Consider the following 22,018-nt stretch of genomic DNA (forward strand, 5'->3'; position numbering starts at 1 on the left):
CAGATGGTATAGCATACAAAGTATTAAAGATATAGATGGTATAGCATTACAAAAGTACAGTATTAAAGATATAGATGGTATAGCATACAAAGTATTAAAGATATAGATGGTATAGCATTACAAAAGTACAGTATTAAAGATATAGATGGTATAGCATTACAAAAGTACAGTATTAAAGATATAGATGGTACAGCATACAAAGTATTAAAGATATATATGGTTTAGCATTACAAAGGTACAGTACTAAAGATACAGATGGTATAGCATACAAAGTATTAAAGATATAGATGGTATGGCATACAAAGTATTAAAGAAATAGATGGTATAGCATTACAAAGGTACAGTATTAAAGATATAGATGGTATAGCATTACAAAGGTACAGTAATAAAGATATAGATGGTATAGCAAAGTATTAAAGATATAGATGGTATAGCATTACAATGGTACAGTATTAAAGATATAGATGGTATAGCATTACAAAGGTACAGTATTAAAGATATAGATGGTATAGCAATGTATTAAAGATATAGATGGTATAGCATTACAAAGGTACAGTATTAAAGATATAGATGGTATAGCATACAAAGTATTAAAGATATAGATGGTATGGCATACAAAGTATTAAAGAAATAGATGGTATAGCATTACAAAGGTACAGTATTAAAGATATAGATGGTATAGCATTACAAAGGTACAGTATTAAAGACCTCAGTGAGAGCAAAAGAGAGAGAGAGAGCAAACGAGCGAGCGAGCGAGCGAGCGAGAGAAAGAGAGAGAGAGGGGAGACAGACAGAGACAGAGAGAGAGAGACAGAGAAAGATAGAGACAGAGACAGAGACACACACACACACACACACAGAGAGAGAGAGGGGGACCGCATGAAAAAGGTACAGTAATAAAGACCTCAGTACCCCCGAAAACGGAGTATGGCTGCCTACATGGCGGGGGTAAATACGGTCATACACGTAAACGCCCACTCGTACGAGTACATCCCACGAGTGAACGTGGGAGTTGTAACCCACGAACGAAGAAGAAGAAGAAGAAAAAAGACCTCAGTGAGAGGGCAAAATAGAGAAACTGCGAGCGAACGAGCAATCGATCGATCGAGAGAAACAGAGAGAGGGAAAGAGACAGGCAGAAATTGAGACAGAGAGAGACTGAAACAGAGCGGGGGTTGTGTGTGTGTGGGGGTGGGGGGGGGGGGGGGGAGAGACAGGGAGAGAGACAGACAGACAGAGACAGAGAGAGACACACACACACAGACACAATCAGATAACTTTAAGACAGAGAAAGATGTGTCAGGCAGGAAAACGCCGGTGGCACATAAAGAAAGCAAGACAATTGCAAGCAAGATGCAAGAAGTTGGGGGTGGGTTTGGGGGTGGGGGGTGGGGGTGGGGGGGACAGGAGGGGGTGGGACAGAGGGTGGACGGGGTGGGGGGGGGGGGGGACAGGTGGGAAGGTGAGACAGGGCGGGGTGTGGGTGGGTGCTGGGGGGAGGAGTGGGGGAGAGAGAGAGAGAGAGGGAGGCGGCAAGGGAGACAGGAGTGGGGTGGGGATGGGGGGGGGGGGGGGAGAGGTGCAGATCTCAATCAGCCGGCTGTCTTTACTATGTCAATGCCAGCGGGGCCACAGGAAGTCATGAATCGGAACAGGAATGAGGAAGTTGGGTGACGCGGGGGGGACTAGAGTGTGGGGGAGAGGGTGGGAGAGTTGTGGGTGGGGAGAGGGCGAGGAGGGGGGGAGGGGGAAGGGCAGCGGGAGGGGGAGGAGGATATGGATAGAGGTGGGTGTGGGGGAGGGGGACGGGGTTGTGCTCGAAGATCAGCGTTTTGTTTGTCTTTTGTGACGATTAAGTGTGTGTGTGTGTGTGTGTGTGTGTGTGTGTGTGTGTGTGTGTGTGTGTCTGTGTGTGTCTCTGTGTGTGTGTGTGTGTGTGTGTGTGTGTGAGTGAGAGAGAGAGAGAGAGAGAGAGGAGCAGCAGCAGCGTTAGTTGTAGCAGTAGTAGCAGTATGAGGAGCAGGAGGAGTTTCATTATTCTGTGTGTATTTTCACATAATATATAAGTTTAGAAGTGTCCCTGTTTATCCCTGTTGTAGTAGTAGTAGTAGTAGTAGTAGTAGTAGTAGTAGCAGCAGCAGCAGCAGCAGCAGCAGTAGTAGTAGTAGTTTCATCTTATGACTTTTTATCAAATATAAGACATAAGCGTCACTGTGTATTCGTAGCGGGAACTTCCATCTTCAGTGTTATCAGCAGTCCGGTAACACACAACGTAATGTACAACGAATAATACGGTTATTACAACTGATAATACGACGAACAACTGCTTGCTACACAACCAATAAAGTCGGTATCTCTGATGGTGGGTAAGCACGCTAGAAAGGAAGGAAAGTGCACTGGAAAAGGTACTTAGGTACTTCAGAAAGGTAATCAATCAATCAATCTATCTATCTATCTACTGATGATTTAAGTACTTCGGGAAAACCATACATGTATAACATATTTTAACCATATGAAAAAAAACAATTGCTCACATGGTTCTGTCATATAAAAAGATTATAATTATATAGATTACCGCGGCAGGCGGTTTCATATTGAATCATGCTATTGATAGTCCAGCCCACTGCACAAGGAGCATTAAATTTTCAGGACATGCAGGCTTGTGGGGTTTTTGAGACTTCGGTTACTGATAAATCTTTTCAGTTCCTTAAAAAAAACAACGTTTCTTCTCTTGTTTTCGGTTGTTGTTGTTCCTTTGCTCTTGTACTGTGTTTGGTTTAAACAAGTCTGGCATCAGAGTTCGTTGCTGTGTCACTGGCAAAGAAAGCAATCCAAACGGTCAGGAAAAGAGCGGAAACAAAAAGCAGGAAACGCCGACATTTCAGAAAATACCACACAAAAAAAGTCTTCAAACACACACACACACACACACACACACACACACACACACACACACACACACACACACACACACACACAAGTACACACAAACAAACCCCCAAAATTTTCGGCATTCTCGCTTAAACCCTTTAAACGAACTTATTTCTCAGGCACATCCAAGTGCGAACGCCGAAACCACCTCTCTCTCTCTCTCTCTCTCTCTCTCCACACACGCACATACGCACACGAACATACACACACACACACACAAACATGCACACACATGCAAACATAGATACGAACGCGCGCACGCACACGCACACACACACGCACACACACACACACACCATACCAACACAACATCCTCATCACCACCTGTCGTTACAACTCCCCATGTCCCTGATTCTTGTTTTCCTTTCTGCACCAGAGGCAACAAACACGCGCAGTGGCAAATACTTTCTTTTTTCCCCCTGCAACGACTGAACCGAAAACGAAAACACCCCCGCCCCGACCATCTGCATGTTCTGATTCCGATGGTGGCAAAGCCAAAAAACACACAACATTAACACACACACACACGCATACACACACACACACACACACACACACACACACACACACAGACAACCCAAGAAAAGAAATACAACAATAACAAAACAACAACAACAACAACAAGAACAAATCAAAAACAACAAAAAACAAAAGCAAACTAACAAAAAACACAAAAGACACACACACACACACACACACACACACACACACACACACACACACACACACACACACACACACACACACACACACACACACACACACACACATACACAAGGGGGGGAAAAAGGTTAAAAACAAACGAGCAAAATTGTCAATACAACAACAACTGATTAATACAAATATTTCATTTTTATTTTACATTAAAAAAACAAAAAAAACAACAAAATGTTTTACAGCACAACAAATCCTACAAAAACTCTGGGCTAGGTTGTGGAGATGTAGTCCGAAAATGAGAGAAACTGTGGAGAGAGAGAGAGAGGTAAGGTAAGGAAAGGAGTGAAGAAGGCTGAGAGAGAGGGAGGGGGGGGGGTGTGGTCGGGGGGGTGGGAGGGGGGGAGAGATTGAGATACGTACAGAGAGAAAAGACAAGATAAGACAAGACAAGACAAGACAAGACAAATTCTTTATTTTCCAGGATAATAGACAAGCACTGGCGCGATTTGTTTCATCCAGTCCCCGCCCTGAAATAGGGTCTGCACTACACAATACTACATTATATAATCTGTCATTGCATGCACTACACAGTGCTACTTAAAGTCATAGCATGCGAATACAGTACTACATAAAGGCATAAGCATGCTAATAATACCACGCGCACACGCACGCACACACCCACACACACACACACACACACACACAAGCATGGTATTAATAAACGACATTGGAAAAAAACAACAACCCCACTCTCAAAAACAAACAAACAAACAAACAAAACAAATCTACCCACACAGAACACACACACACTCTCTCTCTCTTTCTCTCTCTCTCACGCACACGCACACTTACACACAAGACTGACAGACAGACAGAGAGAGAGAGAGAGAGAGAGAGAGAGAGAGAGAGAGAGAGAGAGAGTGTGTGTGTGTGTGTGTGTGTTCTGTGTGGTTTGTTTGTTGTTGTTTTTTTTGGGGATGGGGTTGTTTTTTGGGTGTTTTTTTTTCCTATGTCGTTTATTAATACCATGCTTGTGTGTGTGTGTGTGTGTGTGTGTGTGTGTGTGTGTGTGTGTGTGTGTGTGTGTGTGTGTGTGTGTGTGTGTGCGCGCGCTCGCGCGCGCGCGCGCGTGTTATTATTACCATGCTTACACACACGTGAGAGAGAGAGAGAGAGGTGGGGGTGGGTGTGGGGTGGGAGGGGGACGAAACGAAATCGTTAGCGAAGATAATGAGATAAGCATGACTGAACAATGCTTTATTTTTCACCTAACCCTGGGGTGGAAACAAAATGTAAACAATATTAGTGGTGGAAGATACAGTAAAGCAAAACGTACATGACAAGCAAACTCGAAACAGACAAATACATTATATAGAGGAGGGAGAGAGAGGGAGAGAGAGAGGGAGAGAGAGAGGGAGAGAGAGAGAGAGAGAGAGAGAGAGGGAGAGAGAGAGAGAGAGAGAGAGAGAGAGAGAGAGAGAAGGAGAATAAAGCAGCAGGGAGTGAGCGTGAGTGCGTGCGTGCGTATTTGTTTATGTATGCGTGTCCGTGCTTGTGTGTGTGTGTGTGTGTGTGTGTGTGTGTGTGTGTGTGTGTGCGCGTGCACGTGTTTGTGTGCGTGTGTGTGCGTTTGCGTGAAGTTTAAACGTCATTTCAAATTGAGTAATTTCAGACGAACCTTATCATAACACAATTCATTTCCTTATCTAAATTTTGCTCTCACGAGTGACACGCTAACAGACTGGATAAATATTATTTACAACAACGAGCGTGTTTTAAATTGGGCCAGAGTGAATGTTTACCTTGCTCTCTCTGTCTCTCTATATCTGTCTGTCTGTCTGTCTGTCTGTCTGTCTGTCTCTCTCTCTCTCTCTCTCTCTCCCTTCTCATTCTCTTTGTACACCCGAGCATGTGTGTGTGTATACTATACACACACAAACACAACATACATACATCACACACACACATTTACACACACACACACAAACACACACACACACAACCTACATTCCCCCCCACCCCCCTACCACTCACAACCCACCCACATGCCCCCAAATCCGGTCCCCCACTCTCCGCACACACTCACACACACAGAGCAAAAGAAAACAATCACAGAGGCCAAGAAACACAACGGTGATGGTGAACAGGGACATAACTCCGGTACAGATTCAGCTCCTCCAAGCGGGGGTTATCGATCCTGATCGAAAATTAAAAAAAAAAGAAAAACATGCTGTTTTCTGATAGCACGCACGCACGCACGCACACGCACGCACGCACACACACACACGCGCGCGCGCGCGCTCAGTGAGAGAGAAAGAGTGACGGAGGGAAGGAGGGAGGACAGAGAACGAGAGAGGATATAGAAAGAAAAAGAAAGAGAGAGAGAGAGAGGGAGGGAGAGAGAGGGAGAGAGAGAGGGAGAGAGAGAGAGAGAGAGAGAGAGAGAGAGAGAAAGAGAGAGAGAGCGGGGGGAGTGAGAGGGGGGGGGGAGTGAGAGAGAAAGTCAGTGGAAGAGGGAGAGAGAGAGATACAGAGACAGAGAAAGACAGAGACCGAGACAGATAAAGAGAGGCATGGACACATGGAATAAGAATAACAAAAACGAAAGGAAAAATTCCCCAGAAGCCCAAGCAAATGGTGTACATACAATCAAAACCGAAATGAGATACAAACAGAAAGACAGAGAGATAGAGAGAGAAATAGAGAGAGAGAGAGAGAGAGAGAGAGAGAGAGAGAGACAGACAGACAGACAGACAGACAGACAGACAGACAGACAGAGTGTAATAATGATAAATTGCAGAGAATACAGTTCTCCCTCCCTCTCTCTCTCTCTCTCTCTCTCTCTCTCTCTCTCTCTCACACACACACACACACACACACACACACACACACACACATACACACACACACACACACACACACGCACACAACAACAACAACAACACGCGTGATTGAAAAAAGGAAAAGGAGAGGGGTGTACATAAACATACAAGCACATCACAGCCATACCAAAATGTTATACATACATATCATCGGTCACATCAAGCGAAATCGCTGTTTAAATCATAATCATCAAGACAATACAATATTTCAAAATTTAAATGCACTGTACAAGAAAGAAGACAAATTCCGAACATCACTCACTCTTACGGACGATACCAACAAACTAAAATTTAAAGGGACATGGATTTTGGAAATATCTTAAAGGAATGATGATATCACGAAGAGCTGAACAACACAAAACAAAATGCAATTCATCTTCCTTGGATTCTTTACACAATGGACGAATCAAATTACTTTCATTGAATTCTCTGTATCTATAATGATGTACAGTCAAATCAGATGTACCGAATAAGAGGGAGGGAGAGATGGAGAGAGAGAGGGAGAGAGAGGGAGGGAGAGAGAGAACGAACGAACGAACGAACGAAATTTTATTTTACGAGGGTAAAGGAGTAAGCACAAAGTACTTTTTTACATCCAGCCCTCTGGCATAAATAATAATTGGAAAAAAAGCAACAAAGTAAAAAAAAAAAAAAAAAAAGCAAGAAAAAAAAAAAGAAAAAAAAGCGAGAGTCAATTCACAACATCAGAGAGAGAGAGAGAGAGAGAGAGAGAGAGAGAGAGAGGGAGAGAGAGGGAGAGAGAGAGGGAGAGAGAGAGAGAGAGAGAGAGAGAGAACCGACCGAGACAGACCGACAGGAGCAGTGAGACACCGCTCCAACATGCGCATGAGTCAAGGGAGAAAACCGCGTTCGAAAGAAAACCGTCCCTGCGTTCGTTCTCGACAACGTTATTTCCCCTGGACACGATTCGCTGGCGCATCGTTGACTGAACGTTATTTTCACGTTCGTTATCGCGGGGCAACGCCAGTTCCAAGCAAGAATAAAAACACAGCAAAGAAGGAGAAGATGTAGAAACAACGTTTTTTCGCCAGAGTTGGCAAGGTTTCTGGATGAAGGGAACGAAATGTGGACGACACGATGCAAGGCAAGGCAAGTTTATTCCACATGTGTCCCCTGCATGGGGGCGTTATAACATATATAAACACATTTTACCCACACCATATAAACAACAAGAGTGATGTCATAAAATACACAAACACAAAAATGCTAACACGAGCAAACAAACAAATACAAAAAAAGATTTATTTTCCCTTCGAAACAGGTAATGTTATTTTCCTTATCAATAAGAGAGACACACGGAACTGTACATATTTTTTGTGTGTGGTGAAACTGCAGTACTGACACTTTGTCGTTAGATATGATGCTGGGTGGATATTATGCTGGTTGGAAAATACATCTGGAGATCTAGGAACTAAGCAATAAAACGTTTATAGATAACACCTACTATCCTAAACACTGATTAAGAAACATCAGTACCATACTGAAGATCAGTCTAACAATGACGACGTCCCACCTTTCCTTCTCTCTCTCTCTCTCTCTCGCTCTCCCCCTCTCCCTCCCCCCCCCCCCTCTCTCTCCCTCCCCCCTCTCTCTCTCTCTCCCCCCCCCTCTCGATCCTCCCTCCCTCTCTTTTGTAGATTAGCAAGGACAGATTGGAAGAAATGGGCCATGCCTAAAATCTTAATCCTTGAATAAAAACGTTTGGGGTTATGATTTATGATTTCTCTCTCTCTCTCTCTCTCTCTCTCTCTCTCTCTCTCTCTCTCTCTCTCTCTCTCTCTCTCTCTCTCTCTCTCTCCTCTCTCTCTCTCTCTCTGAGAAAGTTAATTAATTTGATAAATATAAGACAGCAAACAATACCCTTATATCAATGCACGGACTGAATATTCATTGGGCACAAAAAGGAGAGAGAGGGAGAGAGAAAGAGAGAGAGAGAGAGAGAGAGAGAAAGAGAGAGAGAGAGAAGGAATAGTACAAACGAATGATGATAACATTCTTCAAGAATAGAATAGAATACAAATTTGGGATTGTACAGCATTCTTGTGGACAATTTCAACAAACCACTGAGATATCATTATTTAAAAAAAAAACAAACAAACCAACAAACCCAAAACAAACAAATAATTAATCCACCATGCACGTGGTTCAATGCCAAATCGCGAGCAGACAACGCAAGAACAGTAACTCTTGTTCATGTAAGTTCGTTGCGCGTTCTTCTTCGAACAGGTTACTTCCCTTCATTACTGAAACCAACGGCTGCCCCCACCATCACCACCACCATACCACCACTAGTTAACCATCAACCAACCTAAGGAGTTAATTAACAAACCAACAACCAGCCTATGGATCAAGCTAAAGTTCAGTTCGCCAAACGACTAGCCTGCCCGTTCTCATAACAAACCATCCGCCATACAATGACCAGCTCCATCAACAAACCATCACCCCAATAACCAGCCACCTACCAGTCTCTCAACCAACCAAAACATCAACCAATAAACTAAGTTATAATCAAGTCTATTATCCACAAACTGATTTTCAGGCCACTTGGACCCTTTCATAATTCAGTGAACTGACAGACAATCAACCAGCCAGCCAACCAACCAACCAACAAACTATACCATCGACTGGATCCTTTCGTCAATCAACTAATTAACATACAACCAATCAACCACCCAACCAACCAACCTACAAACCAATTATACCATCGACTGGATCCTTTCGTCAATCAACTAATTAACATACAACCAATCAACCACCCAACCAACCAACCTACCAACCAACTATACCATCGATTGGATCCTTTCATCGATCAACTAATTAACATACAACCAATCAACCAGCCAACCAACCAACCTACCAACCAACTATACCATCGATTGGATCCTTTCATCAATCAATTAATTAACATACAACCAACCATCCTACCAACCAACTATACCATCGATTGGATCCTTTCATCAATCAATTAATCAACATACAACCAACCAACCATCCAACCAACCAACAAACCAACTATACCATCGGCCTGTCGACCAACTGACTCCTAAGCTACCAGCCAACTATACCATCAACCTATGAACCAACTAACTGGCAGGCCAAGTGGACTTGGTTCTTTCAACTGAACCAGTTAACCATCAACCGACCTGTCCATCCATTAAACCAAGCGGACTCACCTGCATTGATTTTTTTTTCACCAGCGAACGGGCCGTCGACCTGTCAGTCAAAAGTCAATAAGTAACATGCAAATCAAATATCGGTTTACCGAAACAACTAACCACCAACCTATCCACCAACCAACCAACCAGCCAACCAACCCACCAGCCAATCAAAACCAACACAGTTTACAGACCACAGGAGTGGTGAACTCACCTTCCTTCAAGGAACTCATCAGAATCTGCCCCCAGCGAGTCGAAGGATTGGCTGTGTCCTGGAACACAAGAAAAAAAAACAAACCCGTATCAGTCATAATGTTGATTTGTTTCCTTATGGATTTGATTAGTTAGTTTGCTAATTATCTATGGATCTATTTATTCATAATTTTCTATATCTATTTGTTTGTTCGTGGAACACAAGGAAACAAAACGATGCAATGTATCGCCCGATAATGTTGATTAATTAATTAATAGTTTTCATAATGACATATCACATAATTACATGCACGAAAAGCTAACATTACATGGAGAAAAAACAACACAAACAAACAAAAAAAAACAACAACAAAACCTGACAACATTATCATGTTATTAGGCTAAAACATCAAGACAGAAATGACCAATGTTTATCAGTCGTTAAAAAGACAACGTAGTGGAATAACTGAAATAAAATAAAACTGGTGTGCTTCGGACAGTCCTGGAGCAAATTTTGGTTCCACCCACAGTTGGAATCTGGGCAAGCCAAGTCCTCCGTTTTTTCTTTCCTCTTTCATTGTCAGAGAACTCTCGAATTCCAACTTCAACGTGAGAAGAGCGATAACGATAACGACAACGATTTAAATATGGACATAAGAACGCCAAAGTGATAAGCAGAAAGAAAGAAAGGAGGAAAAGGAGGTGGAGGAGGAGGAGGAGCAGAAGAAGAAGAAGAAGAGAAGGAGGAGGAAGAGGAGGAAGAGGAGGGGCCTGGATTACTATGTGGAATGACAGCAAGAAGGACTGAGACACTGGTCAGCCCAACAGACAAAAGCAACCAATCAACCACTCATATTCATGAACCAGACGGTGTCATTTCCACACAGGCAAGCGAAGAAAGAGAGCAAGGAAGAAGAAGAAGGAGAAGAAGGAGAAGAAGAAGAAGAAGAAGAAAGAACAACAACAACAACAACAACAGCAACAACAACAAAGAAGAAGAACAAGAAACTCGATTTTCTCCAACACCCCGACATTTCCCTTTCACCCATTCCACCTCGGCGTAAGTAACTCTGTCTGGACCAAAATCAATTGTAGTATACGCAGTTACTTCCCTTGATCCATTGCCCTTTCGTGCCGTGAACGTTCCAGCACTCTGCAGAGGTGCGTGCGTAATCGCATGCTTGCGCGCGCGCGTGTCTATCTGTGTATGCGCGCACGCGTGTGCACATAACTCTCCTTTTCTCTCCGTCTGTGCCCCAGCCCACAGTTTCAGTTTCAGTTTCACTTTCTCAAGGAGGCGTCACTGCGTTCGGACAAATCCATACACGCTACACCACATCTGTTGAGCAGATGCCTGACCAGCAGCATAACCCAACGCGCTTAGTCAGGCCTTGAGTGCATGCTTACATATTTGTGTACCTATGAAAGTGGATTTCATTTTACGTAATTTCGCCAGAGGACAACACTCTCGTTGCCATGGGTTCTTTTTCAGTGCGCCAAGTGCGTGCTGCACACGGGACCTCGGTTTATCGTCTCATCCGAAAGACTAGACGCTCAGTTTGATTTTCCAGTCAAACTTAGGAGAAAGGGCGAGAGCGGGATTCGAACCCACACCCTCACGGACTCTCTGTATTGGCAGCTGAGCGTCTTAACCATTCTGCCACCTTCCAGCCCACAACACACGCACACAAAAGCTAATTAAAAACCAATTAAAAAAACAAACAAAAAACAAAACAAACATACAAAAAAAAAAAAAAAAGAACTATCACAAAGGTAAGCCTGCACCGCGCCCTTCTAAACGCAACCAGCCCGGACTCGCTGTTCTAATATCCAGTCACCCCCATTGCCCCATCCACCCTCATATTACATACATACCCACACACATCTTCACGTCCTTCCTTCCTTGTCAAATCTCCTGCAACGCACACACCCCTCTTCAGAAGGACGCTGACAAACCAAAGATCTGACCGCTCAAGACACCGCCCGTTTTTTCTTATCCGCGCTCAGCCACGTGTGCTTTGTAAATAAGCCGACTACCTCCCAACCCACACACGCTGCGCCCACTCTCCATCCCCTCTACCGCCCTCACCCCAACAACCCAATCTCCCTTTCCACTCCCCCGCACCCCTCTCTCCCGCATCCTCCCCTCTACCACCTCTCCCTGTCTCCACCACCTGTGTCTCCCACCCACCACCACCCCCCCACATCTCACCTGTATGTCCTCCTCTCCCTCCCTCCTACCTCCCTCTGTCTCCACCTGCCCCACCTCTCCCCCATTTCCCGTCTCTCACCCCCCCCCCCCCCCTCTCTCTCTCCCTTCTCATCTCCATCTTCTCGCAGTCTCCTTCCTCCCTCCACCTCTACCTGTCCCCTCCCCCGCCTCCTCCCTCTCCCCATCTCTCCCCACTCCGTCCATCTCTTCCTGTCTCCTCCCACCTTTGTCACACACCCCCCCCACCCTCTCTCTTTCTCGTCCACATCTCTCCCCACCCACCCCAACCTCTCCTTACATCCCACCTCTCCCTGTCTCACCCCACCATCTCTCTCCCCCCCCTCCCAACCTCTCCTTACATCCCACCTCTCCTGTCTCCCCCCCCCCCCACCATCTCTCTCCCCCCCCCTCCCAACTTCTCCTTACATCCCACCTCTCCCTGTCTCCCCCTCCACCATCTCTCTCCCCGCAACACCCAACTCTCCCCACACCCCACCTCTCCCTGTCTCCCCCCACCATCTCTCTCTCCCCCACCCACCCCCAACCTCTCCCCACATCCCACCTCTCCCTGTCTCCCCCCCCACCATCTCTCTCTCCCCCACCCACCCCAACCTCTCTCCACATCCCACCTCTCCCTGTCTCCCCCCCCACCATCTCTCTCTCCCCCACCCACCCCAACCTCTCCCCACACACCACCTCTCCCTGTCTCCCCCCACCATCTCTCTCCCCCCCCACCCACCCCAACCTCTCCCCACACCCCACCTCTCCCTGTCTCCCCCCACAATCTCTCCCCCCCCCACCCCAACCTCTCCTTACACCCCACCTCTCCCTGTCTCGCCCCACCATCTCTCTCCCCCCAACACCCAACCTCTCCCCACACCCCACCTCTCCCTGTCTCCCCCCCCCCACCATCTCTCCCCCCCCAACACCCAACCTCTCCCCACACCTCACCTCTCCCTGTCTCCCCCCCCACCATCTCTCTCCCCCCAACACCCAATCTCTCCCCACATCCCACCTCTCCCTGTCTCCCCCCCACCATCTCTCTCTCCCCCACCCACCCCAACCTCTCCCCACATCCCACCTCTCCCTGTCTCCCCCCACCATCTCTCTCTCCCCCAACACCCAACCTCTCCCCACATCCCACCTCTCCCTGTCTCCCCCCACCATCTCTCTCTCCCCCACCCACCCCAACCTCTCCCCACATCCCACCTCTCCCTGTCTCCCCCCACCATCTCTCTCCCCCCAACACCCAACCTCTCCCCACACCCCACCTCTCCCTGTCTCCCCCCACCCCCACCATCTCTCTCCCCGCAACACCCAACCTCTCCCCACATCCCACCTCTCCCTGTCTCCCCCCTACCATCTCTCTCTCCCCCAACACCCAACCTCTCCTTACATCCCACCTCTCCCTGTCTCCCCCCACCATCTCTCTCCCCCCCCCACCCCAACCTCTCCTTACATCCCACCTCTCCCTGTCTCCCCCCCCCCCCCCCCCACCATCTCTCTCCCCCCCACCCACCCCAACCTCTCCTTACATCCCACCTCTCCCTGTCTCCCCCCACCATCTCTCTCCCCCCCCACCCACCCCAACCTCTCCTTACATCCCACCTCTCCCTGTCTCCCCCCCACCATCTCTCTCCCCCCAACACCCAACCTCTCCCCACATCCCACCTCTCCCTGTCTCCCCAACCATCTCTCTGTCTTCAGCCTTCAGCATTTTCTGTAACTTCTCTCCCATTCCCTTTGAATGTGTGTGTGTGTGTGTGTGTGTGTGTGTGTGTGTGTCTCAAGGTTTGTTTCTGTCTGTCAATGCGTGATGTCACGCTCAGTCTTGCCTCGGCTTTCTTTCTAGACGTGTTCTTGTCTGTCTATCACAGACACACGAATGGAAGCCAGCTCACGCGCCACCACGAACACACACACACACACACACACACACACACACACACACACACACACACACACACACACACACACACACACACACACACACACACACACACACACACACACACTTGTCCCTGCGTCAATCAGTCTTTGTCTGTCTGTCTCCCTCCCTCTCTCTCTTTCTCTCTCTCTCTCTGAGAATGGCTGTGCGACTTTAATCTTGTCTGTCCCCCCCCCACCCCTTCCCTTTCTTTTTCTTCCTTTCTTTTTGCTTCTGTCGTTCATTTATGCCATTTTGCTTCATTCTATTTTACTTATTTCTTTTGTTTGTGTAGCGCGCCCTCCCCTGCAATGAGTGATTTGTGTGTGTGCGTGTGTGTTTGTTTGTTTGTTTGTTTCTCTCTCTCTCCTTATTTACATGGTTTATAATTTTGTGCACGCTCTCTTTTCCAGCATTATCTATTCTCCTTTCCCATCTTTGCGTCTGCAAATAGCGGTGCTAATGGCGCAAATCACGCCTCTTTACTTTCCTTGAATTCTTTCTTTCCTTCTTTCTATTTTTCTTTATTATTATTATTTTTTGTTGTTGCTATCTTATTTTCTTTCATTCTTACTTTTTTCCTTTCTCACTCCTTTCGTTTATTATATTAACACATTCTGTTTTTCTTCTTTTTTTGGGGGGGTACCCATTCATCATCCCTTTAAGCAACAGGCTATTTGTTGACTTTTTTGTATTAGATGTGTGTGTGTGTGTGTGTGTGTGTGTGTGTGTGTGTGTGTGTGTGTGTGTGTGTGTGTGTGTGTGTGTGTGTGTGTGTGTGTGTGTGTGTGTGTGTGTGCTTGTGTACGTGTGCGTGTGCGTGTGTGTGTATGTGTATGTGTGTGTGTGTGCTTGCGCTTGCACATGTCTCAAATTCTTCTAATTGCTTCTCTTCTCTGAGCTGATGACTTCAATGGTCTTTCTTTTTTTTTTTTAATATCTTTTTTGTTCTCTAATATACTGATTTCTCTCCTTTTCCTTGTTTCTTTTCATTTTCTTCCTCAGTTTATTTTGTCTTCTCCTTTCTTCTGTTCCATTCTAGATATATATTTTTTTTCTTTCGTCCATAAAGTCCTCTATCCTAAACATAAACAGTGAATTATACGCGATTTGTCATTGTATGTGTGTATGCGCGCTAATAACTTCAATCAGGTTTCTTGCATTGTATGTGTGTATGCGCGCTAATGACTTTAATCGTCTTTCTTTCTGTTTTTCTTATTGTTTTTCCTCTCTCCTTTCCTTTTATCTCCTCCTTGCTTTCTTTAATGCCTTAATTGTGGTTTTGATGTTTTCATTATTCTTTCGTTTTTCTATTACTCCACAGCCTCCTCATCTCTTATTGTAGTGTGCTGTTTGTTTGTTTGTTTGGTTGTGTGTCTACACGACTCAATGCATGAGTGATTGTAAGTGTGTTCGGTTCTTCGTTCCTTTTCATTTGTACCTCAGTTAACTGCCGTTCCCGTATTTATCTTTTGGTCGTTTTTCTCTCCACACATCTTTTTCTCCGATCGAACGAAAACGCTGCTGTTTTTCACATGGAATGTTTTCTTTGCTTACGTGGATATGTGAGAGAGAGAATCAGAATCAGAAAGAACGAAAGACAGAGACAGAGAGGGAAACACACACACACACACACACACACACACACACACACACACACACACACACACACACACACACACACAGATCTCTGGAGAAAGGGAGAAGGAGAGGAAACATAGAGAGAGAGAGAGAGAGAGAGAGAGAGAGAGAGGCAGACACACAGACAGACAAACAGTCAGACAGACGCGGACAATCAGAGGCACAAAAAGGCACACACACAACAAACACGCAGAACACACAAACACCCATGAACATTCACATACACACAGACACACAAACACACACACACTCTCTTTCACACACACACACACACACACACACACACACACACACACACGCACGCACACACAACCAGACTAACCACAACCCCCAGTCCCTCCCCCACCCCCACCCCCACAAAAAGGACCACAACAAAGAATGGGAAACGAAAAGCCGGAACCAACGACGAAACACTATCACCTCCGCCCCCTCGCCCCCCACTCCCCTTCACCACCACCAGACTCCTCCCACACTCCCCCCCCCACCACGACGATCCTTGAGAATGAAAGAACGGGGGAGGCTCGCTATGAAGAAGTTAAAAAAAACAACAACAACAAACAACAACAACAACAAAAAAACATCCTGCTCACTTTTGAAGCGAAGGCGTCACACAAGACAATCAGACCGCTGTCAGCAGATAACACTACCCATGATGTCATCACCACCACCACCACCACCACCACCATCATCATCATCATTCATCCATCATTCCTTTGAGATCAAAAACCCATAATGACAAACAGTCATACTCAAAGAGAGGTGCGAACTGACGGGCATGGATGGAGGGGGGGGGGGGGAGAGAGAGGTGGTGGTGATGATTGTGGAGGTTGGGTGGGGGAGAGGGGGGGGGGGGGTTTGCACACAGAGAGAGTAGAGTGACTGTGAGCATGAGGGGGGTTTGGAGGTGGGGGGGAGGGGGGCACAGAGAGAGAGAGAGAGAGAGAGAGAGAGAGAGAGAGAGAGAGCACACTTTCTGAAGAAAAACAACCACACACACACACACACACACACACACACACACACACACACACACGCACGCACGCACGCACACACACACACACACAGACACGCACGCACACACACACACACACACGCACGCACGTACGCACGCAAGCACGCACGCACACACACACACACACACATACACACACACACACACACTCACACGCACACACACACACACAATCAACATAGACTCCAGCAACTGACGATCGGAAAATGGAAGCAGACGTGCGAGGAAGAAGAGGAGAACGAAGAGGAGGTGAAGAAAGAGAGGAGGATGAGGACATGGGGGGCGTGGGGGTGTGTGGGTGGGGGGAGTAGGAGAAACCAGATCAGAACGAGGAAGAAGGAAATCGCAAAACCTGGGCATGCTGAAGAGAAGGAGGAGGAAGAGGATGTAGGAGGAGAAAGAAGAAGAGGAAAGGAGAACAAGGAGGAGGAGCAGGAGAAAGAGAACGGGAAACCGGAAAACCTAAGAATATCGACGAGAAGGAGAAGGAGAAGGAAGAGAGTGAAGGTAGGAGAAGGAAGTAGATGGAGGAGGAGGAGGAGGAGGAGGAGGAAAGTTATTCATAAGAAGGAGAACAAGGAGGAGGAGGAGGAGAGAGAAATCGAACAACCTGAGAATATCGACGAGAAGAAGGAGAAGGAGAAGGTAGAGGATGAACGCAGTAGGAGGATGTAGGGGGAGGAGGAAGAGGAGGAAAGCTATTCATAAGAAGGAGAACAAGGAGGAGGAGCAAGCAGGAGAAAGAGAATGAGAAATCGAACAACCTGAGAATATCGACGAGAAGGAGAAGGAGAAGGAAGAGAGTGAACGTAGGAGAAGGATGTAGGGGGAGGAGGAAGAGGAGGAAAGCTATTCAAAAGAAGGAGAACGAGAAGGAGGAGGAGGAAAAGTGGGAGAAATAGGGGAAGAGGAGGAGAAAGAGGAGGAGAAAAAAGGAGAAGAAAAAGAACAAGAGCAAGAACAAGATGAAGATTAGACAAAACGCGACGGTGGAACCAAAAAGGAACTGAAACAGGAAATGCAATTCGTCACAACTTTAGCTTCTCTTCTTGTAAGTACGGAACACGCGCGCGCGTGAGCACGCTCACACACACACACACACACACACTAAACAAAAACACACACGCACACTCATACACACAAGCACACACAAGCACACACACACACACACACACACACACACACACACACAGAAAGACTTACACCCCCACGCAGAGAGAAAGCATTCACGCGCACGTAAAAATGAGTATCCTGACGTTCCTCCCCCTCCCCCAGCCACCCTCCACCCCCCTGTCCCTCCCTTAAAAAAAGGGAGAGTCAGAGAGAGAGACCCTCCCCTATCAGACTCACCCAAAGGACACACACACACACACACACACACACACACACACACACACACACACACACACACACACACACAGAGAACAACAGTACCAAAGAAGGACACCACAATGATGATAGCAAGCCCCAACGACTCCTTCCCATCAATAATGAATCACGATGATAATACAGCCAGCCTCCCCTGTCTCTCCCGGCCCGCACCACACCCCCAGTCTCCTCCCGAGGTACCCACGGACATGGGAGGCAGCGAAGCGAAAGGACGCCAGAGGAAGGTGACAGAAATCATAATCATCCTTGTACACTGTACAGTCTACGGCAGAGGAACCCGGGACAGTTTTTTTTTTTTTTTGGTGCTATCTATTGTCGGTGACCAAGGAAAAAAACAAGAAAAAAAACCCCAAACCAAACAACAACTTCTACCTGCATTCTATCCGGCTGGCTTAATCCGGGGCTGTCTTTGGTACTATCTATTGTCGGTGACCAAGAACCCCCCCCCCCAATCCCCACAACCCCCACCCCTAGCCCGAAAAAAACCCCAAACAACTTCTATCTAGATTCTGTCAAGACTGTCTGAATCCGGGGCTGTCTTTTGTTTTCAACATTTTTTAAAATTCCATTTTGATAGGTTGACATTTTACAACAACAACATCATCTTAATGGACATTTATAAAGAAGAAAAAAACAGAAAAACAACAACATAAATACTCTGATAGACAGAAACAGCCAAGCAGCTGTTACCATCATGGAGTATTATCATTCATTTCCTAACATCTTACACAAGCTGTCAAGGAAAACAAACTGTCAAGTATCTTAGAGTATGTTCACAGTAAGTGGGCTGTCTTTGGTGCTATCTATTGTCCATGACAAAAAACCAAAAAACAAAACAAAACAACAACAAAGCAAAAACAAAAATGACAACAACCCCCAAAAAACCCCAACAACTTCTATCTAGATTCTACCAGGGCTGTTTGAATACGGGACTGTCTTTGGCGCTGTCTATTGTCGGGGGCCCCAAACAACAACAACAACAAATAAAACCACACACACATGTCCCCCGCCCCTCCCCCACACACACACTTCGATCTAGATTCTATCAGAGTGTCTGAATCCGGGGCTGTCTTTGGTGCCACCTATTGTCGGTGACCAAGAAAAAAAAAGAAAGAAAAAAAACCCAACAACAACAACAACAACAACAAAAAAAACACACACCCCAAACCCCCCCCCCCCCCCAAAAAAAAAAAAAAAACCCCAAAAAACCCCCAACTTCTATCTAGATTCTGTTAGGGCTGTCTGAATCCGGAGCTGTCTTCGGTAACCAAGGAAAAAACAACAACGACTTCTATCAGGGCTGTCTGTATGCTACCTATTGTTGGTGACAAAAATCATCTTTTTTTTTCTGTGTAGATTATATACAACTAATCTGTGACGTGTATCAAGTCTGCATACTGGATTCCACTGGTTCGCGAGAGAATCCATATTAGCTGTGTCGATTCTATCGTCTATGGTGCATGTCGTGTGTGTGGATTCCGTAGTCCGCGACAAAATCCATGTGTGTAGATTTTACAGCGATACAAATAAAACTTGCATAGATTTCGCATTTATGACAAAAATTATACGTGTGTAGATTCTGTTGCCTGTGTCATAAATCGTATCTGTTTTGATTCTGCAGTCTGTGCCATCAATAATATCTTTATATATTTTGTCATCGTTACATCATTCATATATGTATATATTCTGCAGTGTGGTCCACGTTGCAAACGTAGAGTCTGTATCTGTGACATCAATCATACCTGTACATATTCTGTAGTCTCTGAAATAAATCATGTCTGTATAGATACTGTATGGCTGTAAAGTAAATAATAACTTTATTGATTCTCTAAGCTTTGACATAAATCATATAGGTTGTGATTATACCACATTCAGTGTTTGCGGATAACAGAAATGATGGAGAATAATGAATATCGAATCTACCGAAATTTCAATACTTGTGGGCTAAAGGATTTACTCAGATGCACATATTCCATCATTATTTTAAGTTCTTTGGTGAACACCTGTAGTTACAGAGCGGTGTTTTTTCATCTTTTTAAAAAAACTGAAATCACAGAGCTGTACCAGGCATCTTATGAACAGAAGTAATACTCGTACTGACCCAGTTCACGAATAACGACTTTGCTGTTTTCTGAATCCAGGCGTTGTTGTAGTTGTTGCTGTTGTTAGTATTGTTTTGTTACAATTCAGCAGTGATTTGTATATGAAGATAGGATTAGCACCCGCGTGTGTGTCACTACTATGTATGAGTGTATGTGCGTGCACGCGTAAGTGTGTAAAAAAAACCAACAACCAAACAATTTAATAATAATACGTTTTAAGATACAAAGAAAACAATGAGACGATAAAGGCACAAAGGAGAGGAGCCAGAAGCACTGTACCCCCCAAAAACAAATCCCGGCATCTTTTGACACAAACATAACACCATACAAACCAGACAGCCGTCGCCTCGTGTTGTCTGATGAAAGCGTCACCATGTGAAGTCACGTGGCCCCCGACTCTCACACAATGTCACGACAAGATGGCAGCCACCGTGAAATCGACATCACCTCAGTGATGGCTTATGGTACAAGTCGGGACGAGGTGGGGGTAGAGAGAGGGAGGGGGAAAGAGGGAAGGGGGTATGTGGAAGGTGTGGAGGAGGGACGCTGAAGGAGGAGGTGGAGTTGACGAGTACCAAATGGAGAGAGAGAGAGAGAGAGAGAGATGTGTGGTGGTGGGGGGTAACTATCCATAGTAGGAAGAAACTACAAGAGAAACAAAATCATGAACGGTTGAAGTAGAGAAAAAAACATGAAAAAAAACCCAACCCCGAAAGGAAGGAAGGAATGATAAAAGAAAGAAGGAAAGAAAGAAAGAAAAAACCCACCTTCAAACAAAACAGAGAGAGAGAGAGAGAGAGAGAGAGAGAGAGAGAGAGAGAGGATGGAAAGAATGGGAAAGACGAAAAAGAAAAAAAGAAAAAAAAGAGAGAAAAAAAAACAGGAGAGAAAAAACCCAACTTAAATGTTTATTAAAGAAAAAGTACGCGGGAATAACAACATAAAAAGGAGGAGGAGAAGAAGAAGAAGAGAAAAAAAGCCAATACAAAACCAGCCATTGGACCGGGTCTTACGGCTGAAATGAAAGAAAACATTTTCCTTTTCCTTTTTCGTTTTCTTTCTGCCCTGCCATCTCACTCAGTTGCATAACAGCATCCACCCCGCACGCCCCCTTCTCAGCCTCCTCTCTCTTTGTGTCAAAGTCTCCCCCATCAAAAAAAAAAAAAAAAAAAAAAAAAAAAAAAAATTACACAAGACTACTGCAGCAGCAAATTTTCTGTTAATCTTCGGACTGTAAGTTACTTTCTGTTTATCTCCAAACTCAATAACGTCCCGACCGTCTAGCTCTCCCTATCTACTTCTCTCTGTGTCTCTGTCTCTTTCTGAGTGTGTGTGTGTGTGTGTGTGTGTGTGTGTGTGTGTGTGAGAGAGAGAGAGAGAAAGAGAAAGAGAGAGACAGACAGACAGACAGACAGGCAGGGTGGGAGGTGTGTGTGTGTGTGTGTGTGTGTGTGTGTGTGTGTGTGTGTGATACACACAGACACCTCTCTCTGTCTCTCTCTGCGACACACTCATTCTCTTTCAGCCCCCCTCCTCTCTCTCTCATCACTTTCCCCCTCTCTCTCTTTCCCTACTGTCTCCCTACCTCTTTCTTCCTCTCCCTGCTCTTTTCTTCTTCTTCTTCTTTTCAATCTCTCCACTTCCTTAACCCCTGGGCGGCATTCCCCCTATCTCTCCACTCTTTTACCTCCGGCATTAAGTCCACCCTGGCTGCTAGCTAGTCTCCCCGGGCTCCCATCTGATAATGATCTCATCCAGAGCACCAGTTTCTCCCTCCCTCCCTCCCCTGCTTCCCCAACCCCGCCCCCACACCACATGCGCACTACCCATCCCCCTCCCCCGTCCCTAAGAAATCCAAACGAGCGAACCAGCTTACCCGAAAACCCCAGCAAGGGAA

Source organism: Babylonia areolata, chromosome 20, assembly GCF_041734735.1.
Source record: "Babylonia areolata isolate BAREFJ2019XMU chromosome 20, ASM4173473v1, whole genome shotgun sequence".
In the NCBI taxonomy this organism is placed as follows: domain Eukaryota; kingdom Metazoa; phylum Mollusca; class Gastropoda; order Neogastropoda; family Buccinidae; genus Babylonia; species Babylonia areolata.